Raw genomic sequence first — 14,298 nt, 5'->3', positions numbered from 1 at the left:
AATACATTCAACCAAACAAACAAGCAAGTATAAGAAATGATCAATCAAGAACAGCTCATGCATTGACCACACATATTGCCCAGTAGTAAAATGAGTGATGACATCATTATGCTAATAATTTGATGAAGACAATAGATTTGTGTTTTTTTAAAATTGTATTTATATGTTTTACAAAGATGGAAAACACATAATCAACAGCAAAGTTAAAAGTAAAAACTACATTTATGTTCAGTGAGACATACATAAGTCTACCCCACAAGTCTCCACTCCACCTGGGATTCCTGTCAAGCTTTCAGGATGTAGGACCTGTAAGACCTTCTCCTGCCAGGGAAAAAGTTATAAGGGGGTGCTGGTAGAGCCCCTACCAGTCCTTTGGGCTGCAAGGTGATGCTGGGAGGCCCGGGAACACACTCTCTTGCACAGGTCGTTCCAGCTTATCCTGATTTCCTCCTGTGTGTGAAGGTTGTTTGCTACAGCATTCACTCTGTCAACTATTCTGGCCCACATTAGCCTTTTCTGAGATATGATTGTATTTTGTACTTGGGCTTCAAACAATCGTGGCTCTATTCTAATGATTTTATCCACCATGACTGACAGTTCTTCCTCTGCAAAACAGGAATTTCTTCTCCGTGCCATTATGAGTAAATATAAATAAATGAAATAGTGGCCCACAAGTTAGTGAAAATAAATGCGGCAAATGTAAAATAAAAAGAAAAAATCTTGACTTCTGAGTTGCAACTTCAGCAGCAAAATGGTGTTCTGCAGTGGAATGGCAAAGGACCATGGTATTCAGGTGTTCACAATTGGTCAATATACATCAGGTGTGTGCTGCTGGCATCCATCCAATAATCACAGTACAATGTTGAGCGGGTCCCACAATGGACTCCCGCCGTCAGGAATCCACCTCCAAAACAAGGCCAGCACAACTGTGAAATCTAAATATGTTTGCCACAATCCCACCACCGTGAAGGTGATAGAGTACTGTTAGCCTGCATTTGAGTCCCTCATGTTGGCAGCGATAAATGGTTTCCACGGCGGACAACACACTGTTGATGCAGATGGAAGTTTAGCAACCATACATCTAAATATGGCAGTCAGAATTACGTTAGCTTGATGGAGTACTTGGAACCGCCATCACGGTGTGATGACAGAACTCCCATCAAGATCTAAATCAGGCCTGAAGTCTTTAACAAAGGGTAACTATAATAGTAAATTAATAATAACATTACTATAGCAGTTAATCCCAAAATGACACACCTATTTTGGCACATAAATAGCTCTTTTTCTAATCTGGCAGTTTGTGACACTGACTTCTCCATCTGTAATATTTTTTAGATAATGTTTTAGTTATAGGTATATTTGCTCCGTGACTTTCAAATGAATCCTTGCAAGGTAAATGTACATTTTCTTAATTTTCCATTTTTAACATTTCCACATTTAAATTGTTGCATTAGTTTAGGCTTGGCATCAAACAAACAACAGGTGTCGATTTTAAAAGAAGTGAATGCATAACTGTAGGAAAGTGCCCTTTTTACATGGTCACCTGCCACTTTTTGCTCTAGATGCTGTTAGTTATGACTCTAAAAGTGCACTGGAGCCTGCTAACTAGGCCCCAGTGCTAATGCTTTCTCCCTAAATTGGTATATGTGAATTGGTATCCCCAATTTGGCAGGCACTTTAACCTCCTTGGTAGGTCACTAGTATATGGTCCAGAGGTACCCAGGGCATGGGTGTTAAAGGTGTCACCAAGGTCTGAAGTACTGTTTGTGCTAGCCTGCATGACCAAAGTCACCTCAAAGGAAAGCCTCCTGAGCCCAGAAGGCAGGGTGTACTATATTAATAGTATACACATATAAGTGCAAACCTATGTCCCTATAGTAGCCTTTTCCGTTTAAGGCTACTATAAGTGAAGGCGGTACATAGGACAACATGGGCTAGCACCCGGACAAACCTGAGATCACCAGCTCCATTATGGTACCCCTGAAGTGTGTCATGTGTTGTATCAAACAATGTGCCTTCTTACCCCTGGCATGAATCTGGTGTTGAGGATCAGATGGCATGTACCCAGGTGGCAACCTTAGAGGTTGCCCACCTTTTTGTCCCAGTTTTCCTGTGCTCTGGCTGCCAGCCTGCAGCTTCTGCTTCCAAGATAGGATTGTGACTCCCTGGGCAGAAGTGTGAACACTCCCAGAAGTCAGGAAAAAGGCCTTGATGGGAAGGAGGCCACACTTCCCTCCTTCTCTCGTTCCTTCCCTCCCAGGGCATACCACCTCTGATATGCAAGAAGGCAGTCCCATAGGGGAGAACAATGCTGCCTCCCTGCCAAAGGCACATTTGTACTCGGACAGATGTTAAAATTAGTCAGGAGGCGTACACCACCAGAAGGCTAGCCACACCTCTAGGGTGAGCATCCTGGTCTGTGGAGCTGAGGAAGACATCTGCCATCTTGAAAAGTGGCAAAATACAGAGATCTGGGTAGAAAAGTTGCCACAACCCTCAGATGTGGTGACCTAAGGGGCAGATTAGCCGCTGGGGTTAGTAGCCCATTGGCTACTTGCACCCACACCTCTAACACCCCTAAATCTAGGATTTAAGGATACTCCTAGCACCCGAACCTTAGATCTGCAACAACTTGTGAAAAAAGGGCAGACGACCTGCAGCAAAGACAACAGAAGCCTGCACAAACCAAAGACATGATACCTTGAACCTGTGACAATCTTTCTGGAACTGCTAGACTGTGAATTGTCCTGGACCAAAGACTGATGCCCCCAGCAAGAGGGAGCCCTTTGCAAGCCAAAAGCAAGACCAGGCTCCCTTTGAATAGTAGTGCTACTCCTCTGCACACCACAGGCAAAAATCACTTACAGGAACTGAAGAAGTGCTGACCATCAGGCCCTCCCCAAGGGCACACCACAACACCTGCATCCAATGTCACCAGTGGCTCCATTGTTGAGTTTTTGCATTTGCTCCCTCACCTGCACAGTCACAACGGTAAAGCTAGTAACCGCAGCTCCCGTTCAGCTCCAAGGATGGCCAAGCAGACCTCTGCACCTAAAACACCTTAGCTTGGTGCAGTTGTTCTGCCTGGTGAATCTTACTCCTGAGGCCCACACAAGTTTAACCGCCAGTGGGCTCCCACAAAGTCGACTTGCAAGTGACTGGATGTCACAAGTACAGTTTTTCCGAACCCATGGCTCCCTTGTTCAGCACCAAGGACAGTTAGGACAACTCTTGTTAGAAATGGGGTCTTTGGTTGGCAGTCAGGTTGACCCCTGTCCAAGCAAGGACCCTGACTCTGATCAAGGTATGCCACACACAATCCAAATAATCCTGTGCCCACCCTCTGGTAGCTTGGCACTGAGCTATCAGGCTTAACTTAGAAGGCAATGTGCAAAGTATTTGTGCAATAAATCATGCAATAACACAGTGCAAACACCACAAAAATACACCACACAGGTTTATAAAAATATAGTATATTTATCTGAGTAGATTAAGGTCAAAACTATCAAGATTTGATAAATGCAAGTTGAAATATCACTTTTGTAATGACAAATAGAGTCTTTAGTTCTTAAAAACAACAATGGTCTCTTGCGAGGGCAAAGTACCTGGTTTGCGTCAAAATTATCTGCACAGGACCGTAGACGAGGAGATGCGTGGAAAACGGGGAGGTGTGCTTTGGTTTCTCTGGGAGTACACAGACGATGCGTTGATGCTTTTCCACGCAGCAAGGGCCTTGTCGATTTCCGCCACACAGACTTGTATCCTCTTTGGGTTGCGGGATATTTGGATGCCCTGGAGACGATGCAGAGAAAACCTGGGCGTGCAGGACGAAGTCACAGGAGCTGCGTCGATCCGGTGGGCGATGCATGGAAATTTCTGTCAGACGGCAGGTGCTGCGTCGATTACTCTTGCAGGAAGTTGGGCTGCGTCATTCCGGCTTGGCGATGCATCGATCCAGTGGGCCGTGAGTCGAACTTCTGGTCGCAACGCTGGAACTGTGTCGATTTCCACTCAGGGAGCCGGGATGCATCCTTATGGTTCGGCGCTGTGGTGATTTTCTTACTGCAGGGCAGGCTCTGCGTCGATTCCAGCAGGCTGTTCGTCGATTTTCACAGCACAAGGAGTTCTATGCAGAGATATTTAGTTTTAAATATTCAAGTTTATTATTGTGCTTCACTAGTAGTAATAGCAGCTGATGTAATGTTAATTTCTTTAATATTATGTGTGGCTAATCTAGTTGGAGCTGTAACATCACAAGACAAGGTTGAATTGGTAAGTTGCTAAAGGCAAGCTATAACTTCTATAAGAAATGTTTACCTCTACCAGCTTCACATGATCTACATATTAATATAGGCTCATATTCAGAACTTGTACATGAACCATGTTCATGTTATAGTCCTTGATCAACCATTCCTTTAATTTCTTCACATATTGCATGCTGATCACAATTTAATTGTGATAACATGTACTTAAAGTTTTCTCCTTCATTATGCATTTCTACCATCACAGCTTCTACCTCACCCATAGCAATTGTTATTTCATTGACAATATTTAGGGCACCAAGCAGGTCTTCAACCCTTCTATTAGACACTTTATTTGTACTTCCCGCGCCAGATGTTATTTTCTCTTGGATTTCTTTTCTTCTACATTTCTTGCTCCAACATCTCAACATACATCTTAAACTCCGGTATTGTGATATTTGGTTTCTTGTCATAGCAAGCTCCCTCATAAGACATGAATGTTCCATTCAATTCTGCCTCTTTTTGCCATGGTTTAAAAAGCTGTAAGAGGCCAAGGAATACAATTCTTTGTTTGCTGGATTTTCATATGTAAGCTTGCCACAATTTATGAGTGTAGGATTTGAATAGTATATTAAGCAATCGTCTGTTCCCTGGACATGAATTTTTCCACATCAAAATCGTCAACCACATTATTTCTGTAAATATAAAATTGAGCAACTTAATATAGCAACACGCTTTCCAATAAGGGGCTTCTGTTAGGATAGTATGTGTCTAATAAATTTGTTTTTACAATGTCCTTGTTTTCTGGATCAAAGTGAGCAAGATATTCAAATTCGGGCAACTGTTATAAACTTTATTTATCAATGAGGCTAATACTAAACTGAGCCATGTAATGGCGTGAGATTTAGCATATAACCTGGATGAGCTTGAACAGTAACATGCTTCATAACTGCTAACCCCTCTATGAAATAGCATTTGAAGGCTAAGGCCCTCAGTACAAGTGTGGAAGTCTTAAGACCGCCACACTCACGGCGTCAGTCTTACTGCGCGGTCCCGGCAGTAAAGACCACTGCATTACGAGTTTGGCGGTTTGGGCGAAGCCAAACTGCCAAAATGCACCAGTCCTGCCGGCGTGGCCGAAGTTGAGCTCCTCCAAGCAGGTGGCATGCCTAAGACCACTGGCCATATTACAAGGCAGCAAACCGCCAGGCTTTTCACAATGGTCGCCCTGCCATGAAAACCCTTGCGGTAACACACCCGGCAACAGGAATCCCCATTCCTGTTGCCAGCACATGTCAACACACTTGCAGGCAGATACCACCACTCGCTCCCACACACTTGCAGACACACACCCCCACTCGACCACATGCATATATCCAAACAACCCGACCTGACCGCACGCATACGTCCAAATACCCCCACCCAACCGCACGTGTACATACAGACACACCCACCCAACTGCACGCAAACATACAGACACCCCACCACCACTCACGCATACAGTCACACACACATGCACGCACACCCATTCCGACACACACCCACACATGCTCGCGCACATACATGCACACACCACACACATGTACCTACCACACACACACCTACCACACACACAGGTACCTGGGCCACTTACCTGTCTGGGCCGCACAGTAGCCCACATCAAGGTGGTTGTCTGGGAGGGGTTGGATGTCAGAGGTTCCACCGCCAATGCCGCCCTGCCATGCAAAGACCGCCGTGCCATATTACAGCTGGTAATATGACGGGCAGACTTCTTCTGGCGTGGCAGTGCTGAAAGGTGGAACTGCGTCTCACCTGCCGTCTGTCAGGCCGACGGTATTGAATTTCTGCCTGCTTATAGGTGGAAATCCGTAGGTGACATGTAATACGGTGGTCTTTAGACCACCAACACTGGTGGTCTTTTGGGGCCCGCTTTGACGACGGTCATCGCAAAAGACTGCCAAAGTTGAAATGAGGGCCTAAATTTATACAGAATTTTTCTTAAAGATTGCTCTGCCGCTTTAAAAATTTTATGTGTTTTAGGGACTATCTCTTGACAACATATTTAACAGGAGACATAACATTAATGACTCTTCCTTTCTTTAAAATTGGCCTTGGGAATCCCAAGTGAAATTTAGTACACACTTTTGATCTGATTTGAAATTTCCTTAAACAATATTTTCCACATTTGTGACGTTTAGTACTTGGTCAAACACTTTTTTTTTCCTATTATTTTACCTAGGATTTCGCAAGTACCATATTGCTCTGTACACTATCAGAATTGTATCCAAATTTTGGTGCATTCCTTATCCTTACCAGCATATGAAAATGAGGTGTATCTCTTGTTTGGTCTTCTTTTCTCCAGACGAATTCCACCACCTCTTCTATGACGTTTTTCTTTTTAGAGGTTAGGAACTTAAGCATAGTTTGGAACTTTTGATTAAAAAATCTGTATATATTTGTTGGATCTAAAGAACATAATTCCCCTGGTGTTTTCATGGATGCATCTGGCAAAGTATTGTTAGCCTGTAGTAGGAAAGTGTATAAATCATCCCATAGGAATGCAGCATAGCTTAAAGCGAGAAACCAAAAAGGCAGTCCCAAATTCCTTAACATACATTTTAGTTCTCCGGGTCTTCTGAACCAGTATTCAATTGCATCTCTTTGACATGATATTAATTAAGTTATATTCCAGGTTCTCATCACTACTTTCAACTTTATGTAAACACCTGTAGCTGTTATGTTATTAAACCCTGTTGTAGTTTGCATGACATGGGCAACAGTAGTAACAGAGGAACAGATAATTAATTTTCATATAGTAAAGTGAAATTATAAGGTATGTTTTGCCTAAAATGTGGGTTTTCAGAAAACAGTATTGTACAACAATATTCCAATGCAGAAATTGGAATCAGATGATCATCATATCGCCCACCTTTTCCAGTTGGAATTATAACTAGATAACACCAAGCCTCTAATTTTTTTCCCAAATACTAACATGATTTCTTGTACCTTCTCTCTTTTGATAGAGTTCTAAGGCATCACTCAATAAATCTTCAGATTACAATGGGTGTATACAGTAGTGCTTGGATATTTCTTCTGACTTTTCTTCATTAATTTATAAAGACTGTCCTACATTTGTTTCATTGTAGGTTATTTGTGTCATGAAAATCTTTGACTTCGAAGTTACTGTAGTGTATGTTATTTTGTAGCAAGTATGAAATAGCATCTTGTATTTTGAAATAGTTATCAATTCTTGTCATTTTTTATGTTTTGTAGGAACTCCATTAACTAACACAACTAAAGGTTGTTCTTATTTATGCTGCACTCCCAAAGTGTCAATATTTTTCTTTAAATCTAAAGGTAGGAAAACAACTGTTCCTTTCATGCGGACTGAAACATGCACTTTCAACACCAGTAGCAGACTGCCAGTTAACTCTCTGGTAATCAGTGGCTTTTAACATTCTGAATTTATAGGAAAGGTGTGACACATATGAATGACATCTTGAGGGAATCGAATTGGAATAATGAAAGCATTTTCTACTAAGAATACTGCAGTATATGAGTTGATTAGGGCGCTTCATAACAAATAAGTCTCCCAAGAGGGCCACCAGAGAAAAAAGAGCCCAAATGGAGCACAAATATCACAAAATGTAGCCCAATTATGGCTCAAAGACAGAAGTCGGCATAACACATAGGCCTAGATTTAAGGGGGCCTTCTTACACCACATTAGCATCATTTGTTTATGCTAATGTGGCTCAACGAGACCAGAATCGTCGCACCAGATTTACAAAGTTACACAATGTATGCAATGCTCCACTTTGTAACCCCTTGCGCCACATTATGTCTGCGTCAGGCATAATGCATGGAAGGGGCCATTCCCCAGTTAGGGGGGCCGAAAAATGGCGCAAAGAAATCTAAAATATTTCTCTGCGCTATTTTTTTCAGCATTTTTAACGCCTGCTCAAAGCATGCATTAAAAGGGGGCACACCATTTTTTATAATGGGCCTTAATGTGCTTTGCAGGATTATCGTAATAATTTTTTTATGCAAATTCTGCAAAGCGCCAAACTAGCATCAAAAATGTTGATGCTAGCTCCCCAACTACTGCCATGTGGAGCTATATCTTAAATATGGTGTACACATGGTGTTGTTACTGGGTTGCTAAAGGGTGCAAGAAAAGTGTTGCTGCATTGAATGCAGCACCACTTTTCTTAAATCAGGCCCATAATTTATTACTTTCTTTTGCAGTTTTATATAGCGCAGACTTGACCTGAAATTACTGGAGTGCTTTACATGAGCATCAGTGACATTACACAAGAACACATTCATTTTGGTTTTAGGCATTGGAGATCGCATGATTTTCCTAGAACCATAGGATGTCAAGTTGATGCTGAAACTCATACCTGGTTCCCCAGTTGCAAAGTCTGGCAGGTACGCCACATCCTCTCCCATAAGTGAAAGATATAATCGAGGGATCACCTGGATAAAAGAACATAAAGATAGCAAATAATTTATAACTGCTTTATCACTAATTGGGATTTCAGACAATATGCCATAATTGCTATGGAAATAAGACCCTTTGTTGGAAAGTGGAGTATTGGTGAGTGCAGGTAGGTACCTACACTTAGCAATAAGCCACAAATCCCCACTAGGTTCAGTCAAGGTCTCAATAAATTATTCCTTGCTCAACCTTCGGTAGCTTGGCCCACAAGCAGTTAGGCTTAATTTACGAGAGAGGCATGTAAAGCATTTAATATCAATAAAACAGTAATATGTAAAAGACAACACAAAATAAAAATCCAACACCAATTTATATCAATAGGAAATATGTTTATCTTTAATATGACATCAAAACAACAAAAATCGAATGTAGGTAATAGAATATATTAATTTGTAAAGATTATATTAAAAAAATGCTTTCTAGCTCATAAAAATCCAAAAACATCAACTGGGGACATCTGGTCGCACTCGACTGGGGCAAATTCAACATTTGAGGCTGACCACGATAAAGCCCTGCTCATATACACTGAGCGTGATGCCTTGGTTAATTTTTACCTTCACACTTAGAACATTTCTTGGACATTTTCTTCAACTGGGGCAAAGTCAAGAGTTGATGCTGACTGCAATGGAGCCCTTCTCAGATACACTGCATGGGAGGCCTCCATTAAACTTTTACCTTCGCACTTTTAGAAACCTTTCTGGAGCTTTTCTTCCCCAACGTCAGATGGCACTCCTCAGCAAACCGATTTCGATGTGATGTGGTTGGATTGCCTTTCTGCAACCCGCCAATCAAATCCTGGAAGTCTGGGGCTCTGGCGCTTTTCAGTAGGTCAAACTGGAAATTCAGGCTGGGCCACCATTGACGGTAGCCGGCTTGACTCTCGATGCTGGGTCATTCTACTTATGGAGTTTTTTTCCAAAGTTGCTCCAAACTTCTCCAAACTTCTGGATCTTCTTCCAGAAGTACCATTTGGGTCCTCAAAGTGTCCACAAACTTGCTCCAAGGCTCTAGAAGCTCTGAGTTGCTTCTTGGAAGTAGGGACTTCAGTTCCCAGAATGCATCTTGTCAGAATCCTTAAATTGCCACTGGACACTGGTCAACTTAGCTATTCATGCAGGACTTGATGCAGGGGACTCTGGTGAGCTCCTTTGTACCTGTATCTTATAGGACCTCCACGTCTGGAGCTGCAGAAGCAAAGCAAAGTCCTTTTCTTGATAAAGTTCAAAGTATGCAGTTGGTGTAGTTCTTCAAGTGCAGAATTCAGGTGCAGGTTGTGGGTCCAGCAGGGCAGTCCTTCATCTTCCAAGATGTCTTTTCAGCAAGGATCTGAATCATGGAGCAGCTCTAACATATTTCTTCTTGTTCCTGGGGTGGGGGACGGGGGGTGCTCCTGTCCAATAGAGTGCAGGCAACCAAAGTGTGGCAAAAATCAATCCCAGGGAGCAACATTTTCAAAAATCCAAGTTGGAGAAAAATTCAGTCTTAGAGTTCAGATCTAGCTGAGTCCACCCTCTGGTGTGGCTACGTATTCCTTAACACACCCCTTTCCAGCCCCTGTCCTTATCTAATCAGGGGGGTCCTGGCTGTCTCTGGCTGCAGGAAATGGGGGAGGGACAGTTTCTCTCCCAAGTGGCTTTCCTTCCTTTGAAGACTAGTTTGGCTACTCTTCCTCCATCCTGTTCTGCCATCTGCTGTAGCAGTTCTCTGCCCACCAGATGCTTCCTTTGTTACAGACCAGGCCACCTCACGCCCCATCAAGGCAGCCTGGTTCAGGCTGACCAATCAGGAAAGGACACTACAGGGATTAATTTGGTAACTTTCAGAAAAAAGTTCTACAACTATTTTCCTGAGTTAGTTATACTGAATTCAAAACTGGCTAGTTATTTGATTTATTATAACATTTAATTTGATACTAAACTTGCTATGTTTAGCTCATCCCTAAGGAAAATAAGACTTTATTATTTTAAAATAAAGTCTTTCCATGTTAGCCTATGGGGCACATTGACTACAATGGGGAAAAACTAATTTGGCTGTTTTTCCCTCACCAGGGCTCATAAAACATCTTTTATAAAGGCTCTGCTTGTATTTACACTGCAACCAACCCTGGGGGCACCTAGGGCAGACCTTAGGGGGTGACATATGTAAAAATACTGTAGTTTAGGGATTTGGAAGTACTTTTAATTCCAATGTCAAATTTGAGGTCAATTTTTACTTAAAAGTAGCCAGCAATACAGGCCTGCTTTTAAGATGACATCATGGACCACAGCAGTGTACACAGGGGTGCCCTATCTACCTTAGGGTCCCTAAACTTACATGCCATACCATATACTAGGGACTTATAGGTAGGTTGTCACAGCCAATTATAATTATGCCTAATGTGCATACAGAGCACTGGCCTTTGGACTGGTTAGCAGTGCCCAGGGCACAGTCAGAGTTAGAAACCACCGGTATCAGCTACAACTGGGGCCAAAAAGTGAGGGGGTTTCCGCAATCAGCCCAGTTTTCCCGCACTCTTTCATTGCTATAAGTTCTAAAGGAAATGCTTTAGTTATTATAGTTTTGATTAAATAAGCATGACAACAGGCATGCCATGCTTTTGAAATAAACATTGAATGTTAGCAAACTAGTTGTTCATTAGAATACTGTGGGGAGGCAGAGGTCAGGGTCACAGGCTTGGATAATAGAGGGCAGGGAGGATGGTGCACAGGCAACAAGTTGACCACGATAGGCAGGCGGAAGGGACAGTGACATCACAATGCACCATGGATGGCAGAGGAAACAAACCAACCATGCAGGATAACCAAGAAAGAATGTGGTAATACAACAGACCTTTGAGGGCAGAAAGAAGAGGCAGTGGCAGTACAATCATTCATGCCAACAGACCTCATTTAAGCAGGAGACTTCAAATGTTTTTAAGCCCAACAGGGCTTTATTTTATCCGTCCCCTGCCTGAAGGTTCTTCTTTTACAATGTGAGTCAATGGGAGAAAATCAATTCCCCAGGTTTCTGTTACAAAACCTCCCTCTTACCAAGTTCAAAATGTTGGCAAGTATGGTACATTGGATCAGGGAGGGCAGAAGGAATGGGGTAGGGATATGGGTTTGGATAACAGAGGGCAGGAAAGAGATGGGCAGGGTCACCGGGGCAGGTGTCAGGGGTTGCGGCAGCACAATACACCACACCGGGCAAGCGGAATGGCAGTGCAGTAAAACAGATCATGGAAAGTCATAGGGAGAGTACCCGGCCAAGCACATTGGCATCAGATAGCAGAGGGGAAAGAGGCAAGGGCAGCAAGCTGATTATACCGGACAGACAGGAGGGACAGTTGTAGCATAATGGACCATGAAAGGCAGGAGGGAGATGGCAGCGGTACGACAACGGACCAGACAAGGGAGGAGGGAGGGGATAGGGGCCTGCACATACAAAATGTGGGGCAGAGGACAAAGGAGCAGGAGCAACAAGCCCATCATGAGGTGCAGGCGAGATGGACACTGAAAGCACAATACACCTTGGAGCCACCAGTGAGACTATAATGGCAACCATGCAGACAACAGAGGGAAGGTGGGAGGGTGTCAGGGACAGCAAGCTGACAACATAGGGTAGGTGGGAGGGGCTGTGGCAGCACAGAAGACCATGCATGGCAAGCAGGAGGGATAGTGGCAGCACAACAGACATGGCTGGCAGGAGAGAGCAGGCAGGGACATGCACAAACCGCTTTTTATCAGAAAGAAAATTACCAAATACATCCAACAAAGAACCCTCCGCTCAAGACTGGCACCCCGCCTTAGAACACCACCATACAAGAAAAAGACTGTAGGTGGTACATCCTTCTCCATCCAAGCAGCCAAACTATGGAATTCATTACCCCCAACTATAAGAGCCACAGATAACTTTCTTGTTTTCAGAAAACTACTCAAGAGTTGGCTCTTTCCTTCATAACCACCTTTTTCAAACAACTATGAACTGCATATGCCTATGTGGATAAATATTTTTTCAGATTATATGTATATTTCTATTTATTTATAGTTTCTTTGGAAAATATGTATTGCTACTGTCATAACAATAAAATACACACACACTCTTTTAAACCTGTCTGACTAAGTATTTTTTACCCATGATTCTAATTATGTATTGTATGTGCATATGTGTGTGTATTCATGTGTGTGTGTATAAATATATATATATATATATATATATATATATATATATATATATATATATATATATGTGTATGTATGTGTATATGTTGTTTCTGTGCTTGGCATGTTTGTGGATCATTGCATGGCTCCTGGTTTTTGGGTTGTTATACTAGATATCTATGAATTTCTGCTCTCATTTTCATCACTCTTATGTCATGTCTCTATCAAACTATCCTCCATTCTCACTCTGACTCATCCCAAATCCCTTCGACCACTTTCATCTCCTAAATATCTGTCTAAACTCTTCCCTCCACCTCCACATCTAACTCACCAAACCTCACTCTACCTCTGTGACCTCCCACACAACCCTACTAAATTCTCCTGCATTCATCTCACCCTGCTACTATGCTCTCCCTAACCCTTCCACATACTCTTCCCCCCTCCGCCCTCCTTTATTCATCCCAAGCCTTTGGATTGAGTAAATGAAGAAATATACTCCCAATTAACACTTCTGGATTTCTTTCCTCCTCCACCCCTCCATTACTCCAGTCAATCTAACTAACAAACTCTCATATCCGCGGCTCAAATTAACTCATAATAATACTAAAACTGTACTCATTATTAAATGATACTAATCCATCACTAATTCTTGTTGGGTTCCGGAGTAGCGTGCTACTCATCGAAAAGCGCTTCGACGCCTCGTCAGGGGTAGTAAGCGCTATATAAATACGATTACAATACAATACAATACAAACAACGATGGAGGACAAAGGGTGGGGTAGGGGCTGGACACAGAAAAGAGAGGGCAGGGGACGGGGCTTCACAACAGACCGTGCAGGGCAGGCAGGAAGAGCAGTTGCAGCACAACAGAGCACGGAGGGCCGAAAGGAGTTGCAGCAAAATGGACCCTGGAGGACAGGAGGGAGGGGCTAACAGCATGGAACCTGGACAGGCAGGGTAGAAGTGGCAGAGACAGACAGCAGCCATCTGATCATGCTAGGCAAGTGGGGGGCAGTGCCAGCTTAACATAACATTCAGAGTAAATAGGAGAAGCAGTGGCAGGCCAATGGAAAATAGTGGGCAAAAAAGAGGATGAAAAGGCATGAACACAGACGTTGGAGGACAAGGAAGGAGGGTAGAGGCAGCAAGCTAGCATCGAGACTAAGCAGAAGGGCAATGATGGGACATAGAATTGGGCAACAAAGAGCAGGAGGAGTGGGCAGGGACATTAAGCTAAATGGATGGCAGCAGCAGCACATCAGACCAGGCAGGGAGGGAGAGGGCTAGTGCATCGACTTGGACAACAGAGGGTAGGCAGAAGGTGGATGGGGCAGCAAGCTAACTGTTCGGGTCAGGCAGGAAGGGCATTCGCAGAACAACTGCCACACAAAGCTATAATGAGGGAGCATGAACGTGGAC

The sequence above is a fragment of the Pleurodeles waltl genome, chromosome 5, assembly GCF_031143425.1.
Source record: "Pleurodeles waltl isolate 20211129_DDA chromosome 5, aPleWal1.hap1.20221129, whole genome shotgun sequence".
NCBI lineage: Eukaryota > Metazoa > Chordata > Amphibia > Caudata > Salamandridae > Pleurodeles > Pleurodeles waltl.
Note: the sequence above shows the minus strand (reverse complement) of the source record.